This window comes from Chiloscyllium punctatum, unplaced genomic scaffold, assembly GCF_047496795.1.
Source record: "Chiloscyllium punctatum isolate Juve2018m unplaced genomic scaffold, sChiPun1.3 scaffold_156, whole genome shotgun sequence".
NCBI lineage: Eukaryota > Metazoa > Chordata > Chondrichthyes > Orectolobiformes > Hemiscylliidae > Chiloscyllium > Chiloscyllium punctatum.
The window spans coordinates 481,643-494,761 of record NW_027309890.1 but is presented as its reverse complement, the minus strand read 5'-3'; the positions used below and the strand labels follow the sequence as shown (position 1 = coordinate 494,761).

The 13,119-nt window shown below is 45.9% G+C and overlaps 5 non-coding genes across 5 annotated transcripts; all 5 read right to left on the bottom strand.

Moving 5' to 3' along the window:
• Window positions 1–640: 640 nt before the first annotated feature.
• Window positions 641–713, bottom strand: trnav-aac (transfer RNA valine (anticodon AAC)). The gene has a single exon. It is a non-coding gene; the product is annotated as a tRNA-Val (tRNA).
• A 2,808-nt stretch (window positions 714–3,521) lies between these two features.
• Window positions 3,522–3,594, bottom strand: trnav-aac (transfer RNA valine (anticodon AAC)). The gene has a single exon. It is a non-coding gene; the product is annotated as a tRNA-Val (tRNA).
• Window positions 3,595–6,402: 2,808 nt separating this feature from the next.
• trnav-aac (transfer RNA valine (anticodon AAC)) lies at window positions 6,403–6,475 on the bottom strand. The gene has a single exon. It is a non-coding gene; the product is annotated as a tRNA-Val (tRNA).
• A 2,787-nt stretch (window positions 6,476–9,262) lies between these two features.
• On the bottom strand, window positions 9,263–9,335 carry trnav-aac (transfer RNA valine (anticodon AAC)). Its single transcript has one exon. It is a non-coding gene; the product is annotated as a tRNA-Val (tRNA).
• A 2,787-nt stretch (window positions 9,336–12,122) lies between these two features.
• On the bottom strand, window positions 12,123–12,195 carry trnav-aac (transfer RNA valine (anticodon AAC)). Its single transcript has one exon. It is a non-coding gene; the product is annotated as a tRNA-Val (tRNA).
• Window positions 12,196–13,119: the final 924 nt, after the last annotated feature.

The window sequence follows — 13,119 nt, the reverse complement described above, 5'->3', positions numbered from 1 at the left end:
AACCAAATGGATGCGATGTCATTCTGTAGCCTCTCTGTCGATTCCTCCGTTTCAGTTCCAACATGGCTTAGATCTCGGGGCGCACCTTAATATTAGCGGCGCTATGAAAGCACAGGTTCAAAGGTTCCTCTGAGAGTGTAAATTATTTCATTGCTGTTGCTGATTGAATGAGCCACTAACGTGCGAACTGCCCCAAAATATGATTCAGGAATCTGGTACCAACTCTCGCGCGTTGAATAACGACAGACAGCTTCCAAATGAGGCCTTTCAGAGACGACTTTGGGGTACATTTGACAGACAGACAAGTTCAGGAATCCGTGGTGCGCTGTGACACCTGCGCAGCAGCTTCTTCCCTGCCTTTGAACCGGGCCGCCTGCGCAAGGAATGCAAATGCGGTACTGCTTTTCGTGGAAGGATCAGAACGCGGCAAGGACACTCTCAAACAGAATGGCATATGCATCAGAACCAGGTTGGAGAAAAACTTTATAATGCTTTACACAGTAATTAAATGGAGTTGCCTTACATTTCACTACGAGAGCAGATTCTTTCAAGCAAATTCGAAGGCAGGTTTGCAGATGGGAAAGCAAGCAAGAAAGCTCCGTTCTTGTCCATGTAAAAGGCTGCAGTTGACGAACCAAGCAGTTTCTGCCCAGTTTCGAACTGGGGACCTTTCGCGTGTTAGGCGAACGTGATGACCACTACACTACAGAAACCAGCCGCGGTCGCCGCCCTGCGGCGCAGTGGCATCCAGCACTGAAAGTTGAAGCCATTCTCCGTTTCACCTTTCTGTTTCCAATCGCTCGTTGTTGTCCAGCGTAATTGACATCTTGAAAACGTTAAAAAAGACACGTGAAATTGATGACAATATATAGACAATGATTTCGTCAATGTTTGGACCGTAGGGCGAGGTGGAATAAGCTGGGACGACTTTCCCTGCAGCGTAACGGCTGCGATATGATCTTATGGAAGGGTTGTAAACTGAGTATTTCTGTGTTTTACCCAATTTGGGGTGAGTTGAAAACTCGAGAGCATAGGTTTAAGGTGAGTGGGCTGAAATTGACAAACGACCTGAGGCACATTTCCCACACAGAAGGTTGTGCGTGTATGGAATGAGCTCCCAGAGGAAGTGGAGGAGGCTATTACACTCAGAAAATTGCAAAGGTAATCGGATGAGTTTCTGGACAGGATGGGTTTAGAGGGATTGGGGCCAAATGCTGGGGAACGGGACTTGTTTAATTTTGGTTATGTGGTGAGCATGGATGAGATACACCTAAATATCTGTTTCCACGCCGTGTACCCCCATAACGTCTTGTTGCTAACACTGGCTTTAAAGGATTACTTTTTAGCGGAGTTTTCCATCGCAGTCTGTGGCACAATCGTTTAGTCTGTTCGACTGCTCACGGGAAAGGTAGTATTGTGAAACACTGCAGATACGAACGACTTCCTTAATTTTGCCCCGACTGACCATACTCTGTGAAATTTTCCCAGACCTCAATTGAGGAGTTTTGCTGCTCGAAGTTACCTCAGATACCCTGTTAACTCGTAATGTGCTGAGCGAATCGCAAAACAGAAAGCATTTTTCACGGAACACAAACAAAACTGGCATGCCGAATGCATTTTCAGACAGAGAGATGCATGAATGCTAAATGTGTCACAGTCCGAGGGCATGAGTCATAAAGTAATCTCACAACTAACAACAGGGCAATTCCAAACTACTCTTTCAAACATACTGCAGCGTTAGTGCACCACCACTTTCCAGACAATGCTGAAAAGAGAGATAGAAAGAACATCATAAGAACGGGCCATAAAAAGTCAATTTCACCAATCACAGTCTCGATTAGATTACCTTTTCCTTCTGATGTCTCCAGGACGGAAATGAAGGAAATGGGAGAAATTCAATAACATATGACACCGAAATTCATTGGAACGATTTTCCCATTGGACAAAAAACCAAATAACGACGAGTCGAGTCACCGCAGGACTTTGTTTCACAACAGCGATGAAATAATAGTCTCCATTCGGTTCCAGTAAAAGCACAAATCGCTTTGGAACAGCAGAGCTGTTTGCGATTTTCCGCGCGGGAGGCGAACGCGATCTTGACAGCAGAGACACTTGGACACTTCGGTCAAATAACCATGAGCTGCTAGACATTACTACAATTTCGATTCTTGCTTTGCTAAATGATTTCACACATTGCTCGAAACAGGACGACTTTCACGTTTACACGGAACACGAAACACACCTGACTACAGGGAAAATGCACAAAGCTGAGCAGGCCGTGTTCCACATCAAACCGTGCAGCATTTATTCAGTCACTGTGTCTGTTTTGCAGAAGAAGGGTCCCAAAGAATGTTCTCCACCCTAAAACCGGAGGTCGCATTACAATCCGAGAACGACAGATCACATTGTGAGCATGCTCTGACCTCGGGGCCGGTTCGAGATGCCACTTTCCGTGCCTTTTACTTTAACCGTGCAATTTGCTGCAGAGATGTTCACTCCTGGACATGAGCCACGTGGATACCAACTGAGTCGGAAACCTGTGCGGCAATCGACGAGAAGCGATTCAATAAATTTTGCTAACTTCCATGGTGCTTATTGGAAATGCAGTTTCTGTTCAAGTCAATCGAAAAGGCAGTTTCTGAACATAGTAACAGAAGTCAAAAGGTAATTACCTCACCCCACCCCCACTCCGGAAGAGGTGCTAACTGCCCTTGAGTGCTTTCTGATCTCGATGTGAAGAGCTCACACGCCTCTGAGTCACCTTCAAGTCTCTGTTTGCGGAGTGAATCACAAAGAAGGACTTTTACCAGAGCTGCAACCGCCTCACTTCCCCACTCGCTCTCCCCTTTTACATTTTCCTGCTCGTCAGTGATTTAAAGAAAACCAAATGGATGCGATGTCATTCTGTAGCCTCTCTGTCGATTCCTCCGTTTCAGTTCCAACATGGCTTAGATCTCGGGGCGCACCTTAATATTAGCGGCGCTATGAAAGCACAGGTTCAAAGGTTCCTCTGAGAGTGTAAATTATTTCATTGCTGTTGCTGATTGAATGAGCCACTAACGTGCGAACTGCCCCAAAATATGATTCAGGAATCTGGTACCAACTCTCGCGCGTTGAATAACGACAGACAGCTTCCAAATGAGGCCTTTCAGAGACGACTTTGGGGTACATTTGACAGACAGACAAGTTCAGGAATCCGTGGTGCGCTGTGACACCTGCGCAGCAGCTTCTTCCCTGCCTTTGAACCGGGCCGCCTGCGCAAGGAATGCAAATGCGGTACTGCTTTTCGTGGAAGGATCAGAACGCGGCAAGGACACTCTCAAACAGAATGGCATATGCATCAGAACCAGGTTGGAGAAAAACTTTATAATGCTTTACACAGTAATTAAATGGAGTTGCCTTACATTTCACTACGAGAGCAGATTCTTTCAAGCAAATTCGAAGGCAGGTTTGCAGATGGGAAAGCAAGCAAGAAAGCTCCGTTCTTGTCCATGTAAAAGGCTGCAGTTGACGAACCAAGCAGTTTCTGCCCAGTTTCGAACTGGGGACCTTTCGCGTGTTAGGCGAACGTGATGACCACTACACTACAGAAACCAGCCGCGGTCGCCGCCCTGCGGCGCAGTGGCATCCAGCACTGAAAGTTGAAGCCATTCTCCGTTTCACCTTTCTGTTTCCAATCGCTCGTTGTTGTCCAGCGTAATTGACATCTTGAAAACGTTAAAAAAGACACGTGAAATTGATGACAATATATAGACAATGATTTCGTCAATGTTTGGACCGTAGGGCGAGGTGGAATAAGCTGGGACGACTTTCCCTGCAGCGTAACGGCTGCGATATGATCTTATGGAAGGGTTGTAAACTGAGTATTTCTGTGTTTTACCCAATTTGGGGTGAGTTGAAAACTCGAGAGCATAGGTTTAAGGTGAGTGGGCTGAAATTGACAAACGACCTGAGGCACATTTCCCACACAGAAGGTTGTGCGTGTATGGAATGAGCTCCCAGAGGAAGTGGAGGAGGCTATTACACTCAGAAAATTGCAAAGGTAATCGGATGAGTTTCTGGACAGGATGGGTTTAGAGGGATTGGGGCCAAATGCTGGGGAACGGGACTTGTTTAATTTTGGTTATGTGGTGAGCATGGATGAGATACACCTAAATATCTGTTTCCACGCCGTGTACCCCCATAACGTCTTGTTGCTAACACTGGCTTTAAAGGATTACTTTTTAGCGGAGTTTTCCATCGCAGTCTGTGGCACAATCGTTTAGTCTGTTCGACTGCTCACGGGAAAGGTAGTATTGTGAAACACTGCAGATACGAACGACTTCCTTAATTTTGCCCCGACTGACCATACTCCGTGAAATTTTCCCAGACCTCAATTGAGGAGTTTTGCTGCTCGAAGTTACCTCAGATACCCTGTTAACTCGTAATGTGCTGAGCGAATCGCAAAACAGAAAGCATTTTTCACGGAACACAAACAAAACTGGCATGCCGAATGCATTTTCAGACAGAGAGATGCATGAATGCTAAATGTGTCACAGTCCGAGGGCATGAGTCATAAAGTAATCTCACAACTAACAACAGGGCAATTCCAAACTACTCTTTCAAACATACTGCAGCGTTAGTGCACCACCACTTTCCAGACAATGCTGAAAAGAGAGATAGAAAGAACATCATAAGAACGGGCCATAAAAAGTCAATTTCACCAATCACAGTCTCGATTAGATTACCTTTTCCTTCTGATGTCTCCAGGACGGAAATGAAGGAAATGGGAGAAATTCAATAACATATGACACCGAAATTCATTGGAACGATTTTCCCATTGGACAAAAAACCAAATAACGACGAGTCGAGTCACCGCAGGACTTTGTTTCACAACAGCGATGAAATAATAGTCTCCATTCGGTTCCAGTAAAAGCACAAATCGCTTTGGAACAGCAGAGCTGTTTGCGATTTTCCGCGCGGGAGGCGAACGCGATCTTGACAGCAGAGACACTTGGACACTTCGGTCAAATAACCATGAGCTGCTAGACATTACTACAATTTCGATTCTTGCTTTGCTAAATGATTTCACACATTGCTCGAAACAGGACGACTTTCACGTTTACACGGAACACGAAACACACCTGACTACAGGGAAAATGCACAAAGCTGAGCAGGCCGTGTTCCACATCAAACCGTGCAGCATTTATTCAGTCACTGTGTCTGTTTTGCAGAAGAAGGGTCCCAAAGAATGTTCTCCACCCTAAAACCGGAGGTCGCATTACAATCCGAGAACGACAGATCACATTGTGAGCATGCTCTGACCTCGGGGCCGGTTCGAGATGCCACTTTCCGTGCCTTTTACTTTAACCGTGCAATTTGCTGCAGAGATGTTCACTCCTGGACATGAGCCACGTGGATGCCAACTGAGTCGGAAACCTGTGCGGCAATCGACGAGAAGCGATTCAATAAATTTTGCTAACTTCCATGGTGCTTATTGGAAATGCAGTTTCTGTTCAAGTCAATCGAAAAGGCAGTTTCTGAACATAGTAACAGAAGTCAAAAGGTAATTACCTCACCCCACCCCCACTCCGGAAGAGGTGCTAACTGCCCTTGAGTGCTTTCTGATCTCGATGTGAAGAGCTCACACGCCTCTGAGTCACCTTCAAGTCTCTGTTTGCGGAGTGAATCACAAAGAAGGACTTTTACCAGAGCTGCAACCGCCTCACTTCCCCACTCGCTCTCCCCTTTTACATTTTCCTGCTCGTCAGTGATTTAAAGAAAACCAAATGGATGCGATGTCATTCTGTAGCCTCTCTGTCGATTCCTCCGTTTCAGTTCCAACATGGCTTAGATCTCGGGGCGCACCTTAATATTAGCGGCGCTATGAAAGCACAGGTTCAAAGGTTCCTCTGAGAGTGTAAATTATTTCATTGCTGTTGCTGATTGAATGAGCCACTAACGTGCGAACTGCCCCAAAATATGATTCAGGAATCTGGTACCAACTCTCGCGCGTTGAATAACGACAGACAGCTTCCAAATGAGGCCTTTCAGAGACGACTTTGGGGTACATTTGACAGACAGACAAGTTCAGGAATCCGTGGTGCGCTGTGACACCTGCGCAGCAGCTTCTTCCCTGCCTTTGAACCGGGCCGCCTGCGCAAGGAATGCAAATGCGGTACTGCTTTTCGTGGAAGGATCAGAACGCGGCAAGGACACTCTCAAACAGAATGGCATATGCATCAGAACCAGGTTGGAGAAAAACTTTATAATGCTTTACACAGTAATTAAATGGAGTTGCCTTACATTTCACTACGAGAGCAGATTCTTTCAAGCAAATTCGAAGGCAGGTTTGCAGATGGGAAAGCAAGCAAGAAAGCTCCGTTCTTGTCCATGTAAAAGGCTGCAGTTGACGAACCAAGCAGTTTCTGCCCAGTTTCGAACTGGGGACCTTTCGCGTGTTAGGCGAACGTGATGACCACTACACTACAGAAACCAGCCGCGGTCGCCGCCCTGCGGCGCAGTGGCATCCAGCACTGAAAGTTGAAGCCATTCTCCGTTTCACCTTTCTGTTTCCAATCGCTCGTTGTTGTCCAGCGTAATTGACATCTTGAAAACGTTAAAAAAGACACGTGAAATTGATGACAATATATAGACAATGATTTCGTCAATGTTTGGACCGTAGGGCGAGGTGGAATAAGCTGGGACGACTTTCCCTGCAGCGTAACGGCTGCGATATGATCTTATGGAAGGGTTGTAAACTGAGTATTTCTGTGTTTTACCCAATTTGGGGTGAGTTGAAAACTCGAGAGCATAGGTTTAAGGTGAGTGGGCTGAAATTGACAAACGACCTGAGGCACATTTCCCACACAGAAGGTTGTGCGTGTATGGAATGAGCTCCCAGAGGAAGTGGAGGAGGCTATTACACTCAGAAAATTGCAAAGGTAATCGGATGAGTTTCTGGACAGGATGGGTTTAGAGGGATTGGGGCCAAATGCTGGGGAACGGGACTTGTTTAATTTTGGTTATGTGGTGAGCATGGATGAGATACACCTAAATATCTGTTTCCACGCCGTGTACCCCCATAACGTCTTGTTGCTAACACTGGCTTTAAAGGATTACTTTTTAGCGGAGTTTTCCATCGCAGTCTGTGGCACAATCGTTTAGTCTGTTCGACTGCTCACGGGAAAGGTAGTATTGTGAAACACTGCAGATACGAACGACTTCCTTAATTTTGCCCCGACTGACCATACTCCGTGAAATTTTCCCAGACCTCAATTGAGGAGTTTTGCTGCTCGAAGTTACCTCAGAAACCCTGTTAACTCGTAATGTGCTGAGCGAATCGCAAAACAGAAAGCATTTTTCACGGAACACAAACAAAACTGGCATGCCGAATGCATTTTCAGACAGAGAGATGCATGAATGCTAAATGTGTCACAGTCCGAGGGCATGAGTCATAAAGTAATCTCACGACTAACAACAGGGCAATTCCAAACTACTCTTTCAAACATACTGCAGCGTTAGTGCACCACCACTTTCCAGACAATGCTGAAAAGAGAGATAGAAAGAACATCATAAGAACGGGCCATAAAAAGTGAATTTCACCAATCACAGTCTCGATTAGATTACCTTTTCCTTCTGATGTCTCCAGGACGGAAATGAAGGAAATGGGAGAAATTCAATAACATATGACACCGAAATTCATTGGAACGATTTTCCCATTGGACAAAAAACCAAATAACGACGAGTCGAGTCACCGCAGGACTTTGTTTCACAACAGCGATGAAATAATAGTCTCCATTCGGTTCCAGTAAAAGCACAAATCGCTTTGGAACAGCAGAGCTGTTTGCGATTTTCCGCGCGGGAGGCGAACGCGATCTTGACAGCAGAGACACTTGGACACTTCGGTCAAATAACCATGAGCTGCTAGACATTACTACAATTTCGATTCTTGCTTTGCTAAATGATTTCACACATTGCTCGAAACAGGACGACTTTCACGTTTACACGGAACACGAAACACACCTGACTACAGGGAAAATGCACAAAGCCGAGCAGGCCGTGTTCCACATCAAACCGTGCAGCATTTATTCAGTCACTGTGTCTGTTTTGCAGAAGAAGGGTCCCAAAGAATGTTCTCCACCCTAAAACCGGAGGTCGCATTACAATCCGAGAACGACAGATCACATTGTGAGCATGCTCTGACCTCGGGGCCGGTTCGAGATGCCACTTTCCGTGCCTTTTACTTTAACCGTGCAATTTGCTGCAGAGATGTTCACTCCTGGACATGAGCCACGTGGATACCAACTGAGTCGGAAACCTGTGCGGCAATCGACGAGAAGCGATTCAATAAATTTTGCTAACTTCCATGGTGCTTATTGGAAATGCAGTTTCTGTTCAAGTCAATCGAAAAGGCAGTTTCTGAACATAGTAACAGAAGTCAAAAGGTAATTACCTCACCCCACCCCCACTCCGGAAGAGGTGCTAACTGCCCTTGAGTGCTTTCTGATCTCGATGTGAAGAGCTCACACGCCTCTGAGTCACCTTCAAGTCTCTGTTTGCGGAGTGAATCACAAAGAAGGACTTTTACCAGAGCTGCAACCGCCTCACTTCCCCACTCGCTCTCCCCTTTTACATTTTCCTGCTCGTCAGTGATTTAAAGAAAACCAAATGGATGCGATGTCATTCTGTAGCCTCTCTGTCGATTCCTCCGTTTCAGTTCCAACATGGCTTAGATCTCGGGGCGCACCTTAATATTAGCGGCGCTATGAAAGCACAGGTTCAAAGGTTCCTCTGAGAGTGTAAATTATTTCATTGCTGTTGCTGATTGAATGAGCCACTAACGTGCGAACTGCCCCAAAATATGATTCAGGAATCTGGTACCAACTCTCGCGCGTTGAATAACGACAGACAGCTTCCAAATGAGGCCTTTCAGAGACGACTTTGGGGTACATTTGACAGACAGACAAGTTCAGGAATCCGTGGTGCGCTGTGACCTGCCTTTGAACCGGTCCGCCTACGCAAGGAATGCAAATGCGGTACTGCTTTTCGTGGAAGGATCAGAACGCGGCAAGGACACTCTCAAACAGAATGGCATATGCATCAGAACCAGGTTGGAGAAAAACTTTATAATGCTTTACACAGTAATTAAATGGAGTTGCCTTACATTTCACTACGAGAGCAGATTCTTTCAAGCAAATTCGAAGGCAGGTTTGCAGATGGGAAAGCAAGCAAGAAAGCTCCGTTCTTGTCCATGTAAAAGGCCGCAGTTGACGAACAAAGCAGTTTCTGCCCAGTTTCGAACTGGGGACCTTTCGCGTGTTAGGCGAACGTGATGACCACTACACTACAGAAACCAGCCGCGGTCGCCGCCCTGCGGCGCAGTGGCATCCAGCACTGAAAGTTGAAGCCATTCTCCGTTTCACCTTTCTGTTTCCAATTGCTCGTTGTTGTCCAGCGTAATTGACATCTTGAAAACGTTAAAAAAGACACGTGAAATTGATGACAATATATAGACAATGATTTCGTCAATGTTTGGACCGTAGGGCGAGGTGGAATAAGCTGGGACGACTTTCCCTGCAGCGTAACGGCTGCGATATGATCTTATGGAAGGGTTGTAAACTGAGTATTTCTGTGTTTTACCCAAATTGGGGTGAGTTGAAAACTCGAGAGCATAGGTTTAAGGTGAGTGGGCTGAAATTGACAAACGACCTGAGGCACATTTCCCACACAGAAGGTTGTGCGTGTATGGAATGAGCTCCCAGAGGAAGTGGAGGAGGCTATTACACTCAGAAAATTGCAAAGGTAATCGGATGAGTTTCTGGACAGGATGGGTTTAGAGGGATTGGGGCCAAATGCTGGGGAACGGGACTTGTTTAATTTTGGTTATGTGGTGAGCATGGATGAGATACACCTAAATATCTGTTTCCACGCCGTGTACCCCCATAACGTCTTGTTGCTAACACTGGCTTTAAAGGATTACTTTTTAGCGGAGTTTTCCATCGCAGTCTGTGGCACAATCGTTTAGTCTGTTCGACTGCTCACGGGAAAGGTAGTATTGTGAAACACTGCAGATACGAACGACTTCCTTAATTTTGCCCCGACTGACCATACTCCGTGAAATTTTCCCAGACCTCAATTGAGGAGTTTTGCTGCTCGAAGTTACCTCAGAAACCCTGTTAACTCGTAATGTGCTGAGCGAATCGCAAAACAGAAAGCATTTTTCACGGAACACAAACAAAACTGGCATGCCGAATGCATTTTCAGACAGAGAGATGCATGAATGCTAAATGTGTCACAGTCCGAGGGCATGAGTCATAAAGTAATCTCACAACTAACAACAGGGCAATTCCAAACTACTCTTTCAAACATACTGCAGCGTTAGTGCACCACCACTTTCCAGACAATGCTGAAAAGAGAGATAGAAAGAACATCATAAGAACGGGCCATAAAAAGTCAATTTCACCAATCACAGTCTCGATTAGATTACCTTTTCCTTCTGATGTCTCCAGGACGGAAATGAAGGAAATGGGAGAAATTCAATAACATATGACACCGAAATTCATTGGAACGATTTTCCCATTGGACAAAAAACCAAATAACGACGAGTCGAGTCACCGCAGGACTTTGTTTCACAACAGCGATGAAATAATAGTCTCCATTCGGTTCCAGTAAAAGCACAAATCGCTTTGGAACAGCAGAGCTGTTTGCGATTTTCCGCGCGGGAGGCGAACGCGATCTTGACAGCAGAGACACTTGGACACTTCGGTCAAATAACCATGAGCTGCTAGACATTACTACAATTTCGATTCTTGCTTTGCTGAATGATTTCACACATTGCTCGAAACAGGACGACTTTCACGTTTACACGGAACACGAAACACACCTGACTACAGGGAAAATGCACAAAGCTGAGCAGGCCGTGTTCCACATCAAACCGTGCAGCATTTATTCAGTCACTGTGTCTGTTTTGCAGAAGAAGGGTCCCAAAGAATGTTCTCCACCCTAAAACCGGAGGTCGCATTACAATCCGAGAACGACAGATCACATTGTGAGCATGCTCTGACCTCGGGGCCGGTTCGAGATGCCACTTTCCGTGCCTTTTACTTTAACCGTGCAATTTGCTGCAGAGATGTTCACTCCTGGACATGAGCCACGTGGATACCAACTGAGTCGGAAACCTGTGCGGCAATCGACGAGAAGCGATTCAATAAATTTTGCTAACTTCCATGGTGCTTATTGGAAATGCAGTTTCTGTTCAAGTCAATCGAAAAGGCAGTTTCTGAACATAGTAACAGAAGTCAAAAGGTAATTACCTCACCCCACCCCCACTCCGGAAGAGGTGCTAACTGCCCTTGAGTGCTTTCTGATCTCGATGTGAAGAGCTCACACGCCTCTGAGTCACCTTCAAGTCTCTGTTTGCGGAGTGAATCACAAAGAAGGACTTTTACCAGAGCTGCAACCGCCTCACTTCCCCACTCGCTCTCCCCTTTTACATTTTCCTGCTCGTCAGTGATTTAAAGAAAACCAAATGGATGCGATGTCATTCTGTAGCCTCTCTGTCGATTCCTCCGTTTCAGTTCCAACATGGCTTAGATCTCGGGGCGCACCTTAATATTAGCGGCGCTATGAAAGCACAGGTTCAAAGGTTCCTCTGAGAGTGTAAATTATTTCATTGCTGTTGCTGATTGAATGAGCCACTAACGTGCGAACTGCCCCAAAATATGATTCAGGAATCTGGTACCAACTCTCGCGCGTTGAATAACGACAGACAGCTTCCAAATGAGGCCTTTCAGAGACGACTTTGGGGTACATTTGACAGACAGACAAGTTCAGGAATCCGTGGTGCGCTGTGACCTGCCTTTGAACCGGTCCGCCTACGCAAGGAATGCAAATGCGGTACTGCTTTTCGTGGAAGGATCAGAACGCGGCAAGGACACTCTCAAACAGAATGGCATATGCATCAGAACCAGGTTGGAGAAAAACTTTATAATGCTTTACACAGTAATTAAATGGAGTTGCCTTACATTTCACTACGAGAGCAGATTCTTTCAAGCAAATTCGAAGGCAGGTTTGCAGATGGGAAAGCAAGCAAGAAAGCTCCGTTCTTGTCCATGTAAAAGGCCGCAGTTGACGAACAAAGCAGTTTCTGCCCAGTTTCGAACTGGGGACCTTTCGCGTGTTAGGCGAACGTGATGACCACTACACTACAGAAACCAGCCGCGGTCGCCGCCCTGCGGCGCAGTGGCATCCAGCACTGAAAGTTGAAGCCATTCTCCGTTTCACCTTTCTGTTTCCAATTGCTCGTTGTTGTCCAGCGTAATTGACATCTTGAAAACGTTAAAAAAGACACGTGAAATTGATGACAATATATAGACAATGATTTCGTCAATGTTTGGACCGTAGGGCGAGGTGGAATAAGCTGGGACGACTTTCCCTGCAGCGTAACGGCTGCGATATGATCTTATGGAAGGGTTGTAAACTGAGTATTTCTGTGTTTTACCCAAATTGGGGTGAGTTGAAAACTCGAGAGCATAGGTTTAAGGTGAGTGGGCTGAAATTGACAAACGACCTGAGGCACATTTCCCACACAGAAGGTTGTGCGTGTATGGAATGAGCTCCCAGAGGAAGTGGAGGAGGCTATTACACTCAGAAAATTGCAAAGGTAATCGGATGAGTTTCTGGACAGGATGGGTTTAGAGGGATTGGGGCCAAATGCTGGGGAACGGGACTTGTTTAATTTTGGTTATGTGGTGAGCATGGATGAGATACACCTAAATATCTGTTTCCACGCCGTGTACCCCCATAACGTCTTGTTGCTAACACTGGCTTTAAAGGATTACTTTTTAGCGGAGTTTTCCATCGCAGTCTGTGGCACAATCGTTTAGTCTGTTCGACTGCTCACGGGAAAGGTAGTATTGTGAAACACTGCAGATACGAACGACTTCCTTAATTTTGCCCCGACTGACCATACTCCGTGAAATTTTCCCAGACCTCAATTGAGGAGTTTTGCTGCTCGAAGTTACCTCAGAAACCCTGTTAACTCGTAATGTGCTGAGCGAATCGCAAAACAGAAAGCATTTTTCACGGAACACAAACAAAACTGGCATGCCGAATGCATTTTCAGACAGAGAGATGCAT